The sequence below is a fragment of the Jatropha curcas genome, unplaced genomic scaffold, assembly GCF_041381405.1.
Source record: "Jatropha curcas cultivar XTBG-Jc1 unplaced genomic scaffold, XTBG_Jcur_1.0 HiC_scaffold_455_pilon, whole genome shotgun sequence".
Lineage (NCBI taxonomy): Eukaryota > Viridiplantae > Streptophyta > Magnoliopsida > Malpighiales > Euphorbiaceae > Jatropha > Jatropha curcas.
Genome location: NW_028322478.1, coordinates 23,248 through 33,436, shown reverse-complemented (window position 1 = coordinate 33,436; position 10,189 = coordinate 23,248). Strand labels below are relative to the sequence as shown.

Here is a 10,189-nt window from a genome sequence, read left to right as displayed (position 1 = left end):
GTTTTCCTCATCAATTCAACATATAAGCATGCTTAGAAATCTCCCAAGAACACATGTATACCACCAAAATTCAATAATCAAATTATTTCATATAAAATTTCCAATTTTCACAAAATAGTATAAACTTCACAAAATCAAAAATTTAAACAAGGTAATAGGATTTATGAAACATTACCTAAACATAGCTCTAACAAGCTTAAATAAGACTCTTGATACCTTAGTTTTCCCTTATCTTTGGTAGGAGTTATCCACCCTTTGTCCTCCAAATTACTTGAAATTATTCACCAAATATCATTTCTCAAGCTTTAATTCAAAGATGATTAATTAGATCAAGTTGAGTGGTGTCAAATTGGTGGATGTAGTGAGATAAGTGAAGAAAACAAAGAGCAGAGAAAGAGAGGCTGCAAGTGTAAAATGAGGAGGGGGGAAAAGAAAGAAAGAAGGTTTCACGTATTAGTATGGATAGGAAGAGGAAGAAAACATGTGTGCTCAAAGACATGGAGTTGACTTAAGGGTAATTTTAATTGGTCCTTTCACCAAATGGGATGGCTAGGATGGAGCAAGGTAATGCAATCTGCATGGCTATCAAATATGGCTGCCACAATGAAAGGCCGGCACAAGGAGGAGGGAGCCGCAGAAAAAGCGGGATAAGGGAAGCCTGGAAAAGAAGGCCGCTAAGGGGCCGTTAATGGAAGATGAACACCAGCGCAAAGGGACGCCAGAAAAAGAAGGGCGCGAAGGGCGGAAGTAAGAGAACAACATAAGTCACTATTCACTAATTGCTCTAAGTTCTCCAAAAAATATTCATTACTTACTTTCTACCCATAAAATAATGTATACATACTCCAAAAATATTAAGAAAATATTAAACATACATAGTAATTTTTCCGGACAAAAATAATATTTATTCTCGGACCGATGATACTATTCACAGACCGGTAACTTACTATTTCAGACACAGAAAAAAATGGGGCGTTACAGGCTCGATCAAACCAAATATTTATTAAAGCAAATAATAGAAATCTCTTGTGCTAGAGATTTTACAATCACAAATAACCAAACCAAAAGAACATAGAAGAGAATTAATCTCCTCCATCAAACTTAATTATAACCTATAGCTATTAACCTTGCTCAAACTTCAGCCTGTCCATCTCTCACCAATAGTGGAGCTTTTTACTTAATCATATATTAATTAAGGATAAACTTCAATTACAGATCTTAAACCCAACTTATGGGTTATCTTATAATCACTAAAACCAGCATCAGAAAAGAGTTTAGCCCATTCTTCCTTGTTTCTTTCTTTACCATTGTGCAACACCATCATCAGCATATCAAAGAAAAGTTGTGTTTCAATTGAGTCATTATTCTGTTTTTGGGTTCCCATCACCATATCTACAATAATCAGCTTTCCTCCTTTTCTGCCCTTAATTGCTTCTTTACATTTTCTTCAATATCTTTATGCATTCTTCATCGCTCCAATCGTGCAAAATCCACTGCTTATAACCAACCATAAGAACCAAAAATTGTTAACAGATACAAAAAGAGGAACAAAAAAAAAAAAAAAATGGCATCAGCCTAATCTGAACAATCTTTTTAACAAAGCTATGGCAAGTGATGCCAGGTTGGTATTGAGTATTATGATAAAAGAATGCAAAGAAGTTTTGATGGGTTGAAGTCATTGACTGATGTTGGAGGGTGAACAGGAACTATGGCTAAAGGCTTAGCTGATGCTTTCCCTATAAAATTTGATTGAATTCATCTCATTGAAGAAGAAGATAACAGATACAAGTGCAGAAGATTACAGATTTCAGATACAAGAGAGGAAAAACAGAGGAAGGTTTTCAACTCACTCAAGAAGAAAAGAAAATCACACACAGAAAACTTGTTACCCAAGATGCTCTATACAGTTACAACTAAAACGTCTCTCTCTTGATTTTTCTGTAACCAACCTGTAACCTCCCACTGTTGTTGTTATAAGTATGAAGAAGATAAACAGTATGTGTTTTGTCATTGCCTTCATTATCCATGCGACACCGTTTTTCCTTTTTATAATCTTTTTCTTTCTTGTATAATGAAACGACGTCGTTGCTTAATACTAGCCATTATTCACAACGGCTTGCTTCCTCTGTTACTGCCTTCTTCAAACCACCATCATCTTCAATCCTCTGTTACCCCACCCCCCCCCCCCCCCCGGCAAGCTGGGCCATGGATGTCAGACATGCCCAGTTTGGACATGAGAAACTTAAAGCGTGAAGGAGAAGAGATTTTGGTATACAAGTCAGCAAGCTGCAAGCTCTGTAGAAATAGGCATAAGATGAACAAGGCCAGAATTAACCTTTTCTCGAATAAAATGGCAATCTATCTCTATATGCTTCGATCGCTCATGAAAGGCAGGATTAGCTGTGAGATAAATTGCTGATTGATTATCACAAAAGAGACTGATGGGTGCAGATAATTATGACCAAGATCGGACAGCAGATAGCTCAACCATTGAAGCTTACATGTTGTGATAGCAAGAGCTCAATATTCAGCTTCTGAAGAAGATCTGGACACAATCACTTGCTTCTTGATTTCCAGCTGATCAAAGAATCTCCCAGGTAAATTGCATAACCTGTTATAGAGCGCCTTGTGTCAGGGCACCCGTCCCAATTAGAGTCACTAAAGGCAGTTAGCTTTGGTGCCGAACTAGCTTTATAGAATAAACCATTACCAGGACTAGATTTAACATATCTAAGAATCTTGAGCAATGCCTGATAATGAGTTGTTCTTGGTGCAGAGAGAAATTGGCTCAAGGTATTGACAGCATAAGTAATATCTGGCCTTGTGGTAGTGAGGTATAATAGCTGCCCCACTAGTTTTCTGTAACTTGTTATATCAGTCAACAAATCACCATCATCTTTGCTGAATTTGGCATTATAATCCATAGGAGAGGAGGAAGACTTAGCACCTAAAACTCCATACTCAGTTAGGAGCTCTAGTGCATACTTTCTCTGACATATGTGAAATCCTGCCTTTGACCTAGCAATTTCCAATCCAAGAAAGTACCTTAGCTTACCAAGATCTTTTATCTTGAATTTGGCATCCAAAGAAGCTTTGACTAAGCTAATCTCAGAAGAATCATTCCCTGCTAGAACAATATCATCTACATATATCAATAAGGCAGTAAATTGTTCCCCTTTTGATTTAGTGAATAGAGAGTGATCTGATTGAGATTGTTGATAGCCAATAGCAACAAGAAAAGTCGTTAACTTATGAAACCATTGTCTACTGGCTTGCTTCAAGCCATATAAACTCTTCTGCAGCTTACAAACTGAACCATCAGGAACCTGTAACCCCAAAGGAGCCTCCATATAAATTTCTTCATGTAAATCCCATGAAGAAAAGCATTGTTTACATCAAGCTGCTCCAAAAACCACCCTTTCATTGTAGCTAAAGCTAAGAGAAGTCTGATAGTTGTAACTTTAGCTACAGGAGAAAAAGTATCAAAGAAGTCCTGGCCCTCAACCTGTGTGTAAACCCTTGGCAACTAGTCTAGCCTTGTGCCTTTCTATAGAACCATCTGACTTCAATTTTGTTTTATACACCCATTTACAGCCAATAGGGACCCTGTTTGGTGGAAGAGGAACCACAGTCCAGGTATTATTTAAAGCCAAGGCTTCAAGCTCCTTATCCATAGCCTCCCTCCATACAAGATGTTTAACGGCTTGTTTATATGTTTTTGGTTCTTGAAGACAAGAAACATTTAAAATAAAATGTTTGTAGGAAGGAGACAACGAGAATAGGTAAGCACTTGGGAACTAGAGTGTTGTGTAGAAGCAATAGGCGTAGTGTGATTATGATATGCCAAATTACAATGGTAATCCTGCAAATATTGAGGGGCTCTCCTTGTCCTTGTGGATCGTCTTGAGCCATCATTCTGCATAAGAGTATCAACTACACCTGTTGCATTGACTGCATCTGCTGCAGGTGATATAGGAACATAGTCTGCATCTGCATATGTGTCATTAAGTTGAGGCAATAATGGTTGAAACTGAGTTGCAGAATAAGGAAAAATAGTTTCGTAGAATATAACATTCTTGAAACCAATAATCCTCTAGTATGCAAATTCAGCATTAAATACCCTTTGGTACCCTCTTTGTAGCCTAAAAACACACACTTTTGAGCTCTAGGCTCTAACTTAGTTCTCCCAGCTTGTAAAGTATTTGCATAACACAAGCTTCCAAAACCTTTAAGATTGAAAGATCTGGCAGGCTATGATAAAGCTTTTCATATGGAGAGCATTCCTGCAATAGGGGAGTTGGAATTCTATTAATGAGATAAGTGGCATGTAGTACAGCAAAATTCCAAAAAATCTTTGGCAAGTTAGCTTGAAACAAAAGACTTCTTGTGACATTGAGTATATGCTGATGCTTTCTTCTACAACTGCATTTTGCTCTAGGGTTTCTGGACAAACAGTTTGATGTAAAATTCCCTCTGCTGCATAATAATCTTTCATCAGAATTCTGCACCATTATCAGATCTGATGCTTTTAACCCTAACAGAGGATTGAAGATGATGGTGGTTTGAAGAAGGCAGTAACAGAGGAAGCAAGCCGCTGTGAATAACGGCTAGTATTAACCAACGAGGTCGTTTCATTATACAAGAAAGAAAAGATTATAAAAAGGAAAAACGGTGTCGCATGGATAATGAAGCAATGACAAAACACATACTGTTTATCTTCTTCATACTTATAACAACAACAGTGGGAGGTTACAGGTTGGTTACGGAAAAATCAAGAGAGAGACGTTTTAGTTGTAACTGTCTAGAGCATCTTGGGTAACAAGTTTTCTGTGTGTGATTTTTCTTTTCTTCTTGAGTGAGTTGAAAACCTTCCTCCCCTCACTTGGATTGCGTCGTTTTTGATCTCCCACATGTCGTTGCTGGTCTTCAAGATGGTGATAACTTGAAATTTGTTGGTGGCAGCATGATTGAGGAGATTCCTCCGACTGATGTCATTTTACTAAAGGCAGAAAAAAGATAGAAATGAACATGCCTTTAGTAAAATGGCATCAGCCGGAGGAATCTCCTCAAACATGCTGCCACCAACAAATTTCAAGTTATCACCATCTTGAAGACCAGCAACGACATGTGGGAGATCAAAAACGACGCAATCCAAGTGAGGGAAAGCATCAGCTAAGCCTTTACCCATAGTTCCTGTTCCACCTCCAACATCAGTCAATGACTTCAACCCATCAAAAACTTCTTTGCATTCTTTTATCATAATACTCATAACCAACCTGGCATCACTTGCCATAGCTTTGTTAAAAAGATTGTTCAGATTAGGATTATCTTCAGCATATTCCCACAATGCCTTTCCATGCGATGTATGAAATGGTGTTTGGTCACCATTCAAGAGCCAAGTGCTTAAATAATGCCATGGTCCTGTTCAAACAGGATCAAGCATGGCTAGCTAGAACGGTGTCACACTCGATGGATTTTCTTTAACAAGAAGCTTCGATGCATTAGTAAGAACATACCCTTCTATTTCTCAGCCATTTTCTTCTATTTTTGCTACAGTAAAAAGCCAGAATGGACTAAAATGCGCATCAGGCGAGGAATGCAATGCGCTTTGGTTGGGTGTATAGATAGGGCATTGATTAGGTCAGAAAGAGTCATGAGCTTGCCATGCTTGTTAATGGCGTCTGGTATTCCTAATTGAATTGCACATTTTAAGGACATGGAATTTCTGAAGTTGAAAATATGGTTCCATATATGAGCTTGAGCTTCAAGTTGCTGATCAGAATCTAGGTTTAGAATTTCTTCAGCCATTTTTATGGGTTTGTTAATGTATTAGGATATGGTTCGTAGAGATATAAATATGATGAGATATGACAATTATATTTATTTATTATATTTATCGAGTGGACTCATGACGTCTGGTGTATTGAACGGTGTGCAACTCTTCTAATCGAATAATATTATATTTATTTTTCCTTTTATTAGGAATTTTCTGTTTTTCTTTTTTCTGTCGCTGTTTCTTTCCCTCTGCGTCCACTCAAAAATCAAAGTCCTATCTTCTTGCACTCCACTAATCTAGGAGATTTTATTTTTTTTATTTTTTTATATTTATATTGAATAAAAACAGTAATTGAATCCATCCCCGTAAGCATAAGACACAAACCATGGGACAGGATTAATACCTCTTGATACTAAAACAAAAACAATAAAAAAAATAATTGTGATTTACTCTTTTTGATATTGTTTTTGAAATTTTCTAATTTATTCTTTTTTTAAATATTATTTCATGCGTTGTTGTATTTGGAAAATATTTACGAGGCTTGCTCATGAATAATTAATTGTCATTTTAAAAAAATTATTTTGTTACTATTTGTTAACGAAAAAGCAGTTATATCAACGTCATATTAGGTAGGCAAATACCATATAAATAAATATATTTATTAAATTAACTTGGTGAATAAGTAATTGTCATTTAAAAATATATTTTTGTTACTATTTTTTTAACGAAAATACAATTATATCCACGTCATATTAGGGGTAACACATTGAGCAGTACCATACAAACAAATACGTTTATTAGATTAGCTTTGTATATAAGTAGATTGATATATAAGTTCAATTGTCAATATTTTTATTCTCTTAAATAATTAATTTTATTCTCACCAAATTAAATCCTTGATTTTATAACAATTAATTTAATTTTAATTTGCATTATTTATCTTTAGTGGGTTGTATTGCTCCTAATTAATCGTACTAAAAAAATTATTAGTTAGACGACAGTGAGTAGCATCACAAATATACATTACAAACTATTTTAAGGGTTTTGTTATTATTATGGCTTATAGTATTTTGATATGATAGAGATACAAATATGATCAAACATGCCTATATAGAGAGATGAGAGTGTGGAGATTTTTTTTATGATAATAAATTATTATGGCTTATAGTATTTGGTGAGGGAGATTTTCTAAGGAGTCCCATATCCCAGTTAACCCCCAATTGATAAGCGTTATCACAATAGCTCGATTGTTTTTCCTTTTTTGCCTAATTACTTTTAGAAACATCGGCAAAATAAAACAAACAATTCTTCAAAATAGTGCAAAACATTGCCTTTTAAAAAACATTGGCACATGAAGCAATTCATGACCTTCACTTGGGATTAAGACCCTTTACGGACTGGGCACTGATCTCATTGCCTGTGAGTATACAACCAAAATTTTTTGTTAATCTTAAATTGCAGGTTGAATGTGATTACCTTACTGTGGTTAAGATGGTTAGAAAGAAGGGGAGGTGCCAGGGAGTTGCCAGGCCGTGGTGGCTAGTGTTCATCGATTGTTGGAAGGAGAGTGGGTTTGCCAAATTTCCCCACGTTTTTCGAGAAGTCAACTGTTGTGCTGACTGGTTGGCTGCTAATGCTTCTCTGTCACAAGATAGAACCCATATCTTGGATTTATGTCCTCCTGCTTTATGTAATTGGCTTGATCATGATTTAAGAAGTGTTGCCTATTGTAGGCGCACTCTGAAGTTCTGATTTCTCATTGTATTACCCCCAAAAAAAAAAAAAAAAAAAATGCTAATCTTAAATTGCATATGAGCAAAACTTACTTTGCAGGCCCTTATTGAAGGAAATGGAATGGAAGACGGTTATTAGAATTATGAAAGACATACCAATTTATGAGCACGTCTAACAAGCTGAAAGTCGTTTTCATTGAGCATTGTAGTTAAGGGTATAAATGAATCGAGTTGAGCTTGATCGTGTGAGGTTCGAAATTCAACTTGAAATTGACGAATCTGAAAATTCTAATTGAGCTTAAATTCAACTTAAAGCTTGAATTCAACTCAAAAAATTTTAAATTTAAGATGGACTTAAGGCTCAAATAAGTCTAAAATAAATATCGTACGTATATATACAAAGCTTGATCAAGTTCGATAATCTTGTATTGCTTATGGGCAAAACTTACTTGCAGGCTTTTTTGAACTTTTTTCCAGCCAAGTTCTAAAACGTCTCGGTTCATTTAAACTTACTAAACAATTACCGCAAATAAATTTAAACTCAAGATTCTACAAAAGTTTACTTCAGCTTCAAAAGAAGTTAAGTTGGAGTGGATCGAACTCCATCAATAATTGTCTGTATACAAAAAGATTCAATTTTTAGACATGCATTTGCAATTTTTGCATTGTTTTTCTTGAATTTGTATTAACATATGAATGTTTGGGTTTGCTGTTTCTTCCAACCAGGAAATAATTGTAATTTGTTCATGAATTGGGTAAACTTATGAAATTCCATTTGTTTTTTTCAGGTCACTTTTGAAGTCCAGAGAAGTTCCAGATCAGAAGCAAGAAAGGAGGAGATGCGAATATGGGAATTACAAGTTTGTGTTTATAACTTTATATTATCCCCTTGTCTTAATTGTGTTGAAGCAGAGAATCCCCTGTTATCAAATCAATTGTGTTAGCTAAATCAAATTTTCACATTCCAAGTGATAAAGTAAAATATTGAAACTTATGTTTGTGTGTGTGTAGTTTAATATTTTTCTCTTTTTAAGTAGGATTGAAGGTTTGATTTTCATGGATGTCGTAAATATTCAGTTTGAGCACTTACCTTTTCGTGGGTTGACTAGATGCGAGCATGATTTAAGTCTTCATCCAGTAGATTAGGATACCTCTAGTTAATAAAAAATAAATAAATAAATAAATAAGAGTAAACTAATTGGTATACCTTGAGCAAAACTGCATCAGCAGGAGGAACAGCCTCAAACATGTCCCCAGCAAGAAAATTCAAATTCTTAATGCCTTGTAAACCAGCAACAACATGGGAAGATCCAAAACAGTACACTTCAAATTTGGAAAGTATTAGCGATAGCCTTGGCCATATTTCCAGTTCCACCTGCAACATCAACCAAAGAATCCAACCCTTCAAATGCCTCCTTACACTGACTATCACCGCCTCACTAATTAAAAAGCTATCACTAGCCATTGCTTCATTAAACAAGTTATTAACCCTAATTTCATGCCCTGCATGTTCCCATAGCGACTCTCCAAATGCAGTTACAAACGGTGTTTGATCATAATCATCTTTAAGCCATGTGCTCATGCAATTACACGGTTCTGTTAGAATAGGATCATCAACAAGAGATATAAAAGGTCTTGAATTTAAAGGAGTGTCTTTTAGAAGAAGACAAGAGGATGGAGTAAGTAAATAGCCATCTTCTTTAAAGAAAAGAAACCAGAATAAACAAGAATTCGCATTAGATGGTGAAGATGGTGAGTTTTAGCAGGCTCAACCTGTAAAGCAGAAACTAGGTCAGAAAGAGGCATGGGTTGGCCGTGGTGGTTGCTAATAGCATCAGGTATGCCTAGTTCAACTGCACATTTTAGAGACATGGACTTTATGAATTGCAGAGAATGTGTCCATGTATGAGACTGAGCTTTGAGTAGCTCATCTATGTTTTCTCTAGTAACCAAAACCATCAACAGTACTTAATTAGTACTAACTATATGATAAGTTGATGCACACACCTTCTAACCTCTCCCTCTCTCTATATATATATTGCCCTGGAGAGTAATTAATACTAGCAGAATTATTGTTAATGGGGTTGGGTTGTGTCTGAATTAATTAATTTTATATGTTAACATGTGTATATTGTTTGAATAGTACTCATGTTTCTCAAGATTTTGCTAGATATGATAAGGACAAGCATTATTTTTCTTCAATAAAACATTGTGTTTTTCTTTTTAGAACGAAATCTACATCGTTTGGAATAAATCACGTATTAATCTTCCAGGCATATAACAGTTGATAGATTTAATAAGGTTATGCGTTTTTGATTTTGTTAATTTATTAATCTTTTTTTTTTTTTTTTCATTGTTACTAGGGAGTTTCCACGTGAACTTTTTTTTTTTTTTATTTCATTTTTGTTGGCAGTTCAATGTATGAATAAATTGTGAATTTCCTGTGGTTGGATAGTTTAGATTAAGTTTGGATAAATTTCTTGTATCAATAGAGGTTGTCAGTGCGACTTTTTCCTCTTCTAAAATTTGGTATTTTGAAACTCTTCTGTGGATATCAATGTAGCAAGGATCCGAAAATAATAAAATTTGGAATAATTTTTTATTATCCTATTTGAAAATGAATTAATTTTTATCCGAAAAATTGATTCCTTCTGCTAAAATCATTTCTTATAAATAATTA

The 10,189-nt window shown here is 35.1% G+C and overlaps 2 pseudogenes; both read right to left on the bottom strand.

Annotated features, from left to right (window-relative positions):
• Positions 1-1,092: 1,092 nt before the first annotated feature.
• On the bottom strand, positions 1,093-5,720 carry LOC149491835 (putative O-methyltransferase 3; annotated as a pseudogene).
• A 2,369-nt stretch (positions 5,721-8,089) lies between these two features.
• On the bottom strand, positions 8,090-9,468 carry LOC149491834 (trans-resveratrol di-O-methyltransferase pseudogene; annotated as a pseudogene).
• Between the last annotated feature and the right edge of the window lie 721 nt (positions 9,469-10,189).